Raw genomic sequence first — 10,000 nt, 5'->3', positions numbered from 1 at the left:
TCGGGATTGGGTGAAACTGGGGGTGACAGTTTATAGTTGGGTCGGGATTCAGAGCCAGGTGAGACAGCTTGGAGGAGAGTGTGTAAATCCAAGTGCCAAACTCTTTAAAGAACGAACTGAGAAACATAAAACAAGAGGAAAGTATGGGAATGATGGATGTGACAGCAACTGACAAACAGGACAACACTCAGAAGAAAAGATCAGAGATGGTCACATGACCCCATGGGGGTGACAATGGTATTACGCTGCTTTTGTGACAATCTGTACAATGGGGTATTAAATAATCAAAAAACAAGGGCTTAAGAGCACACGTGGAAGAAAAACAGACAGGAGAATGAATAACATAGGCCACACCTGTGGACAACGAGAGGCATGGTTAAAGTGTCTGAAAGACCGACACACAGGAAATTGAAAGAACAAGAAGCATTAAAATAACTTGAAGGCATGTCAAAATGCAAAGCCTGTCCATGTTTGCCTTGTACTTGAACTAAACTTGACGAAAACACCAACTAAGAGAAATAAATTGTACATTTTATTAGTCAGTGTTCTCCACATTCTCAGAATAAAGGTTTGTTGAAAATTTGAAAATTGTGACATAAAAGAGGCATTTGAAGTTTGGAGAGGAAAGAAATTTTCCCAAACAACAGGCCCAAAACCAGGCTTGGAACCGAGGTCCTGTCACTTACCATGAGACTCCTCTGAAGATTGATATAAGCTTGGATAGCACCATGTTCTAGTATTGGAATGGATACAGACAAATGCCTGCTGGTGTTATTTTAGATATAAAATAAATTATAATCAATTTAAAGGCAGTTTATTTAAAATATATCACGATGAAAGGATGAAGCCAAAAAGAAATGTCACCTTCGCTGGACATCTAAGATATCCCATTGGCTCAATGATATCCACTGAAGATTATGCATACCACCTGACTCCTTGGAAGAGTTGAAATCCAAGGCAATTACGCTAATAGGTATCACCCATCAAGCTGATGAGGCACAAGGTCTTCTCCTCTCTCACCAGAGACAGGTTTGGTGGTCTGGTAGCCCTCTCTCACTTTCTCTCTATTCTCGCTGCTCCCACCTTGTCTGCCTCTTGACCATCACTTGCTTCACTAGATCACATATACTCATGACGTAGCTCATTCCCTTTACTTTCACCAAGTCCAATCTTCCTTCCCCTCTTCACTGCTTCATTCCCCATATTTCTCCTTTGTGGAGTCACATCTCCGTGTTTGCTGAGTGTAGCTCGTGACCTTCTCTCTAATCTTTTGAAAACTGCAGCTTACCACTATCCCAAGCTGTCTCTCTTGTCTGTCACCAATCTATTCTCGTGTCATAGTCTCTGGACCTGTAGCTCTGCGATTTCCAGCTAATATCATTATTACCCTGCGAACACAAAGCAAAAAACAGGGTCATAAGCAATTGGTTCACTTATGTCTGTTTATCTATCTATCCTTGTGTTTGCAAACGTTGGTTTATGATCAAGGAACAACTTATAATTTAAATTGAATGTTATATTTTCAACACAAATCAGAACATTAATCGGAAACTGAACCTGTAGTTTTACTGTACTTGGCTCTGAATTTGTCCCGATCGTGCATGCGCAGAGAAGAGCGAGATAATTTTTTTCCCTCTGTCTGTCTGCCTAGCAGTTAAACAAAATTGAAAATCATTCCAAACAGGACACGTACTGTTTTTAACAATGTCATAAAGGACACAAGCAACATGCACAAAAACCTAATGCAACATGTTAGATAAGGTGGTGTATAAGACAGTGCACAACGACGAAAAACTTCCTGAATGTTTTTTTTTGTTTTACACTACCTTTAAAATCTTTACTTTATTTCAAATTAATTATATACGTGCACACTGCATGGGGTAAGGTGTTCTATGACCTCCCTAGTTACCCTCGCCAGAGGAGTGGGTATTGCATTTGGGTCCGTTTGTTTGTCATCCTTATTGCACACCATCCTTGTCTAGTTATGTCTTTAATTAATTACGTAACACACCAGTACACAAAATACACCACACAAAACAAGTCCTGGCGAGTGTCTGCGATCTCAGATTGCTCTTTCTTATTCTAGTTGTACTTTGTCTTCCCAGTATGTAACCTTCTGTATGTACTGTCTGCCCATAGTTGTCCAGTTCCTCAATGATCCTTTCACAACTCTGTGGAAGAAAAGACCAAAATCTTATCTTACAATGTGGATGCACATTGATGTTATGGAAAATCATTCGTCATCGCTTGAATAAAATCAGACCACCTGAACTATGATATTTCTCTGAAATAGTCGCAATACCTTCTTGTGACAGCACAAACGCAACTACTCAAAGGTTGCAGTCTGATGACCACAAAATATATATTTAAAATTCACATTTTCATTTCGCGATGAACAATAATCATTTGCTCGATTGAAATTAGGAAAATAATAATGATGTCAAACCCATGACCCCATCACCCCCTCCCAAAGATTTAAGTAACATTAATTCCATGATTAAATGAACATGCTTTACCATTCACTGCAACGAACACAAATTAAAACAAATAGAGGGATCACTGTAGTGGTGTCGAGCTGGCTTCAAGAACCTCCATTGTCCAGCACAGTGCTTCGGACACCCACGTTAAATACAGGTCAGTGGTGAGCAGGCAACTTGGACCACTAACATTCACTAGTGCTAATCTCCCAGGCAAGGTATTGAATGAAATGTGCTCAATATGGTATCCGCAAAGATTTATCATTGCCTTTTAGTGGATTTTCAATTCATGTGACACACATGCAGAACAGATATGTTTCCTGCTTTTGGGATTGTATCCCATATGAGGCTGCCTGAACATTTCTCAGTGAATAAATGCCCTTTGTGGACTTGATCAGATTACGTCGATTCAGTGCTGATTATGTCAATTTCCTTCAATCAATCAATCAACTCAGGTCCTTTCAGTCGTTATCAATTGGTGTGATGGCAGCGGCACAATGTGCCTTATTCGCAGGAAGATTTTCACCTTGAAATTAGCAACGATCTTAAAACTATAATGCATTCAACCTTGAGTGTAAGTGAGCTTCCAATAAGCTGGATAATACAGCAGTAGATTGAAGGTTAGTAAGAGTGACCTCAGAAACGATTTGGATCTTTCACTTCGCTCAAGCCATCAGAACATGTACAGTAGGTGCTTCTGGAGAAAACAAAAGAACACAAATGATTATAAAGAAAATGCTGACTCATACAATATAATAAAGGGAATATATATATATATATATATATACATATATATATATATATATATATATATATATATATATATATATACATAAACACACACACACACACACACACACACACACACACACACACACACACACACACACACACACACACACACACGCCTGTAAAAGTATTTGCCCCACCTCCAAATTTTTCACATTTTGATGCCACCTGAGCTTATTTCACAATCCCTTCAAATCAAACATAATGCCTGGAACCTTCACAAACTACTCCAAAGTGTAAAGCTAAAAAAAAATGCAGATAAAATGTGAATAAGTTATATGAACAGAGAAAACCAGATGATTCTCAGCTCCGTAAGTATTCAAACCCTTGACCTAATTAGACCGACATCACTTCACGAGCAAATTATTTGTTTGATCGGTTATAAAATAAGTGTAATAGGTTTCACGTTGGTTGTTATCTCCATTTGCGGGTTTAACGAGGTGGGAGGAAGTTCTCCCAGAAATCATAATCTCCACCTCCTATTTTTTGATAAAGGATCATGATTCACGAACCAAACTGTGAAACTTCGTTCTCATGGCCTCGTTTCAAGGACTCGTTTCAGAATCTTCACTGAACCTCTGATATCCTCCACTTTTAGCTCATTTGTAGTGATATTCCTCGGAATGATTTTTAAGTACTCAGTAAGGGTTTTCTTTGTCATGCCTGGTGCTCCGACTATGACTGGTACAATTTTAACTTTCTTCAATTTACACATCCTCTTAACCACAATTTTCAGATCCTGGGATTTGGTCATTTTCATAATTTCTGTGGCATTTAGTCCAAAGTCATTGTGAACTGAAACCTCGATTAACAATGCCGACTTTTCCTTTTTATGTTTGAGCACCATGTCTGGACACAATGCTTTGTTTGCAATGTCCACACTTGACGGAATCATCTTGTCATACGTGAGCATTATTTGTTCATTTTGAAGGATCGGATCTGGTTTGTGATTCCATGATTGTTCTTCGACGGGGATGTTGAAATGTCTACAGATGTGCCCATGGATTACTCCACAGACGCTGTCATGTCTTTCTGTGTACAGTTGTTCTGACATGAAATTTTTACATCCTGAGAGGAGTTGACTGATACTTTCTGTTTCTACCCCACAAAACCTGCATTTGTCTGATTGGCTCAATCCCACCATTTTCTTGAAGGCATTCATGTAATGTCCTTGGTCTTGGGCATTGATGCTGACTCGTTCTCCATCTCAACTAATTTGACCTCTTCGTCGTCATTCCAAAGAGCCTTCCTTGACAATCCATATCCTGTCAAGCTCTTTTTTTAAATCTCCCTGCTCTTTTATCATTCTCTTGTTTGTCGGAGTATACTGCTGATATTTCTTTTTGTAGTTTTCCTTATATTTCTTTGCAATATTTGGGGCTGTGTTTGTTTCTGTTTCATTTTCCTGTGTAGTATCAATCATTTATGCCTGGTGTTGGCCTAATGGTTAGGGGAGGTGGGCTTGGTATCTGAGGATCCTTAGTTCAAATCAACCTCAGCTGTTGAATTCATACCAAGTGGGTTGACTCTGCCTGTCATCCTTCTGAGGTTGGCAAAATGAATGCTGGCTTGCTGGTATCCTGTGTCGGAGTGGCGACCATTTTCAGGATTGTGCCCAATAGCCAAGGAGACTGATTCGGCAGCACCAACGCTCTTCACAGAGTATGGCCCCGAAGGATAGATGGATCCATCATTTGCACCTGTTTTTGGAAATTTGTTGCTAAATGGATTAAATATCCCTTTTCTGGTCTGTTGCTTTCTTCCTCATATACAACTATCATCCTGTTGAGCTTTTCACATACTCTGCTAGTCCTACACATGATGTCTGTGCACTTGGTTAAGCTCCATCAAAGCGCTTCATCTTTCTCATCTCGGTAAGTACCTCTTTTAATTTCTGCTGTACTGCATGGAATCAGTTGTACAACTTAAAAATTAAACTCCTTCACTTGTCTCAGGAGATTTAAGGTGCAACGCACTTGGTCAACCAACAAGGCAAACATAAAGACCAAGGAGCTTTCCAAAGAAGTCAGACATAAAGTGGTGGAGAAGCACCATTCAGGAGAGGGTTATAAGATAATTTCAGTCACTCATTATCCCTTTGAGTCGGTGAAATCGATCATTAAGAAGTGGAAGACGTATCATACCACCCAGACTCTACCCAGATCAGGTCACCCATTCAAATTCATCAACCGGGCAAGCAGAAAACTGGTTGGGGATATCACTGTAAATCCAACAATTATTTTGATCCTTCTGCAAGGCTCTCCGTCTGAGATGAGGGTTGGTGTTCATCATTCAACAATTATCCGTTTCCTTCACAAAGCTGGCCTCCATGCACAGTTGAAGCCTCCAAGAAAGAAGCCATGACTGAAAAGACATTTAAAAGCTTATATGGAGTTTATGAAAAAGCATCTTAATGATACTGTTGACATGTGGAGAAACGTTTTGTGGTCAGATGAGAAAAAAATTGAACTTTTTGGCCAAAATACAGAGTTACGCCTGGAGCAAGCGTAACACTGCACATCACCCAGGCAACGCCATCCCTACTATCAATCATGGTGGTGGCAGCATCATGTTATGGGACTGATTTTCATCAGCAGGAATTGGCAAGCAAGCACAAAGCTAAAGCCATACTGGAGGACGGACCTGAAGAAGAAGAAAATTAGTGTTCTTGAATGGCCCAGTCAAATCCCAGATCGAACCCAATCCAACATTTATGGTGACTTGTTGATTGTATATATATATATACATATGTATTTATGTTGAAGGCTAAAGGCACGGACTGAATAGTACTCATCGAGGCCAAGCCTTAACCCTCTAGAGCCCCAGTGGTTATTATTTTTGTTCACCCAGAACATTCCGTGGGCTCGAGAGGGTTAAATAAAAGAACTGCAAGAATAGAAAAGTAAGAAAAGAGAGAATAGACGAAGAGTTTTTGAGAAAGTAAAAAATATGCTTTTTGAAAGGGGAAGGTCATTAGTGTTTGGGAAGACATGAGAAGGTAAAGAGTTCCACGGTTTGGCAGTGGAGGGGAAGAAACAAACATTGTAACGGCCCACCCTTGAATTGCCAATGGCCACAAAATAGTTATGTGATGTAGTGGCTTGTCCAGTATTCCTTGGTCTCGGTAATGGTGGAGGTACACAAACAGCAAGTTCTTGCGAGTATAAACTGAAGTAATATCTCTAGAAAAGAGAAAGAGAGCCGAGTATGCAACGTAATTTGAGCGGGTCAAGTCTTGAGGTCACATTGGTGGAGTTGACAAGTTGAATAACTTTTAATTCAATTCTGTCCAGTAAGTATGTTTTGCTGGAACCTCCCCAGATGTGAGAGCAGTACTCGAAACAAGGAAGAATCAATCACATATATAGTTGGAGCAACTCTTCAGGGGAGAAGAATCTTCGACATCTGAACAGGACTCCAAATTTCTTCGAGGCAGACTTAGCTCTTTGAGTAATGTGTGGATTCCAGGATAAATTTGATGTTAGAGTGATACCTTGTAGGTTTATTGTGTCACATGGTGTAATTGTAGCGCTTTCAAAGGAGATTGGAGAGTTGAGAGAAGTTTAGAGATAGAGATGGGAAGAAATTGAGTTTTTGAAGCATTAAATTTAACTTGATTACATTTGCCCCACTATGAGATCTTGTCAAAATCCGAATTTAAGGAGGTGGCTGTGATGAAATGAGATGCAGATTTAGTGAGGGAAAGTGGGGCAGATGGGAAAGACATGGAGGAATGTAATGTTGAGTTATCAGCATACGAGTACATTTGGTTATTTGTGGAAGAAAGAAGATCATTGATAAAAAGAGGGAAGAGTGTTGAGGACAGAACGAACCATGAAATACAACGCTGTTGATAGGGAAGGTTGAAACCACAGCTTGATGTTGAACCATCAACAATTACGGAGAGCGGTCGGAGAGATAGCTCTATATAAGAGAGCAGAGTGAAGGAGGAAAGCCAAAAGAGAGAAGCTTGGATATCAAACCCCAATGCCAAACTCTGTCAAAGGCTTTTGAGATATGAAGGCCAAAAAAAAGGATTCCCCAAAGTCTCTCAAAGAAGATGCCTAGACATTCGTAATATAAGAAAGGATATCACCTGTAGATCTTGCCTTGTGAAAGCCATATTGGTGGTCAGATGGAAGACTGAGATTCAAGATGCTTGAGAAAATGGGAATTGAGAAGACATTCAAAGACTTTGGAAACAGTAGAAGTTAGAGCAATGGGATGGTAGTTAGAAGGGTTTGAACGATCACCCTTCTTTAAAATAGGCTGCACTCAGGCATGTTTCCATGTAAGAGGAAAAGTTGGGTTTTTAAACAAAACCGAAAAAAACGAGCAAGCACGAGTGCAAGTTCTGAAGCACATTCCTTCAAGACACGGGGAGGAATGCCATCTTGCCCATAGGCCTTGCTTATGCCCAGGGAGAGGAGTATGTTTTTGACTGCATGAAAAGAGATGATAGGGAGGGACATGAGATTGGTGAGGAGAGCATCTGAGGGAGATGGAATGTTAGAGTCATCTAGAGTGGAGTTTGAGGAGAAAAGAGAACCAAAAAGAGTTGCTTTGTCAATCGAAGAGACAGCGATAGTATCATCGGAATGGAAAAGCGAAGGATAGGTAGAGCCACAGAAGTTGTTGGAGATACTTTTAGCTGAGGACCAGAAAGATCTATGAGTGGAAGAGGATGAGAGGTTGTCACATTTCTTTTGAATGAAGGAATGCTTGGCTTCGCGAATAACATGTTTGCAATGATTTCCGGCAGATATGAAAGCTGAATGCGAGTCGGAGTAAGAAGACTTTTTCTATGTCCTATATGCGGCATCCCTTGCACGAATTTCCACAGAGCAGGAATTATTGAACCAAGAATTGGTAGGAGAGATAGATTTGAAAGAGAAAGGGATACAAGCCTCCATTCCTGCAACAATAACCTCAGCTATATGTTCATCAGAGATAGAGGCAGTGCTCGAGGAGGACAGGCAGTCGTCTTTCCAGGGAAAGTTAGAGAAGAAGTTTCGTAAACCAGTGCAGTCAGCATGATTGAAATGCCAATACTGGCGTTTCGTCGGAACAGTCGGAAGAGGAAGAGTGGTGGTAAGTAAAGTGAAGTTCACAAGATTGTGGTCAGAAGAGCCAATTGGAGGTGAAATTGTGTAGTTGTAATGCAACGGATTGAAAGTGAAGAATAGATACAAAGTATTGGTCGTGTGGTCATGACGATCTGGCGTATGGGTAGGGTTGGTGATAATTAGCTCCAAATTATTAAGAATGGGAAATGTAAGAGCTTCACCCCCCCCCCCCCCCCAGCATCCATGTGGGAAGATTTCAGCCTCCCCCTGTGGTGTACATTGAAGTCTCCTTGATAGAAAAATTCCACTTGATGGTGTTTGGATGTCATGGCCTCATGGCAAGATTGTCAAAGAAAGCTGTAAAATTTGGAGAGCAGTAAGTGAAACAGAGAAAGATAGTGATGGTCGCGAGATAAATCTTAAGTCCAGATGACATCAAAGTTTGGAGATTTGAGGTCCACAAGGCGTTCAGCAGGTGTCTTGATGTTGGAGTAGACACAGACTCTTCCTTTGAAGCGGAATCGTGAGTGAAGGTTGTAGTTCAAAATGTTGTATGAATTATCATGAACGTCACGTGATAATTGGGTCTCTGAGAGAAGCAAGATATGAGGAGAGGAGCTTGTAAGACGATGTTCAACAGAGGAAAGATTCGAAGAAAGTCCACGGATGTTGGTGAAATTAATTGAAAAAGTCACGTGGGTTCAAAATGCAAGGGTCTTGGGAGGGACCGATATGACTACTGCCTGAGCCCCTCCTCTCGTTGGATGTGTGTGTGTGTGTGTGTGTGTGTGTGTGTGTGTGTGTGTGTGTGTGTGTGTGTGTGTGTGTGTGTGTGTGTGTGTGTGTGTGTGTGTGTGTGTGTGTGTGTGTGTGTGTGTGTGTGTGTGTGTGTATGTGTCTGTTAATGATTCGGCATTGTTGATCGAGGTTTCAGCTCCCTATGACTTCGGAACATGTACACTTCAAAGAAGTTATGTTCACATTCAACAAAAAAACCCTAACTGTTTCTTTGTTTCGTATATAGCCTGTGTCTGCTGGTTGCATCATTCTTGGAAGCATAGCTGTGCTGCTGATGCAGTGCCACTGTTACCAGGAAGCTGGTACTTAGTTTGCCAACCTCAGAATGATGACAAGTTGAATCAACTCACCTGGTGTGATTTCAACAGCATGAATGGGGCTCAAACTTAAGAACTGAAGATTTTAAGGAAGCCACCTTCACCATTAAGACAAAACCAGGCTTACCCCTAACTGTCATTGGTTAGAACACCCGATTGAGTTCCATTACAATCACAACCAGGAGTCATCACTATTGTTTTAATCAGTCAGGAGTTATATGAAGATGACCAATTAAGTTATCCCACCCAGACTAACGCCATGATGACAGTCATGACAAAGGGCCTCTCGCAGTGCAAAGATACCATGGGAGGAGATGGTGGAGGAAAAATAATGTGTCCATGAGGCACATGGAACTTGTTGGTCCCAGATTGCACAGGAATAGCTAGCTGTAATGGGACTCGATATGGTGTCCTCACAAATCACAGTTAGGGGTGTATCATCAACCCGTATAAAATCAATTTAGGGCTTCAATGTCATTAATTGGTTGGAGTGGTGATGTGTTGCCTGGCGAACCCCAATAAGGGTGAGACTAGTCAGTGGCTTCCATTTTCA

This window comes from Eptatretus burgeri, chromosome 7 (assembly GCF_056783735.1).
Source record: "Eptatretus burgeri isolate ZD-2024b chromosome 7, Ebu_testis_v1, whole genome shotgun sequence".
Classification (NCBI taxonomy): Eukaryota; Metazoa; Chordata; class Myxini; order Myxiniformes; family Myxinidae; genus Eptatretus; species Eptatretus burgeri.
The sequence above is the reverse complement of the archived record's forward strand: the minus strand, read 5'-3'. Positions refer to the sequence as shown.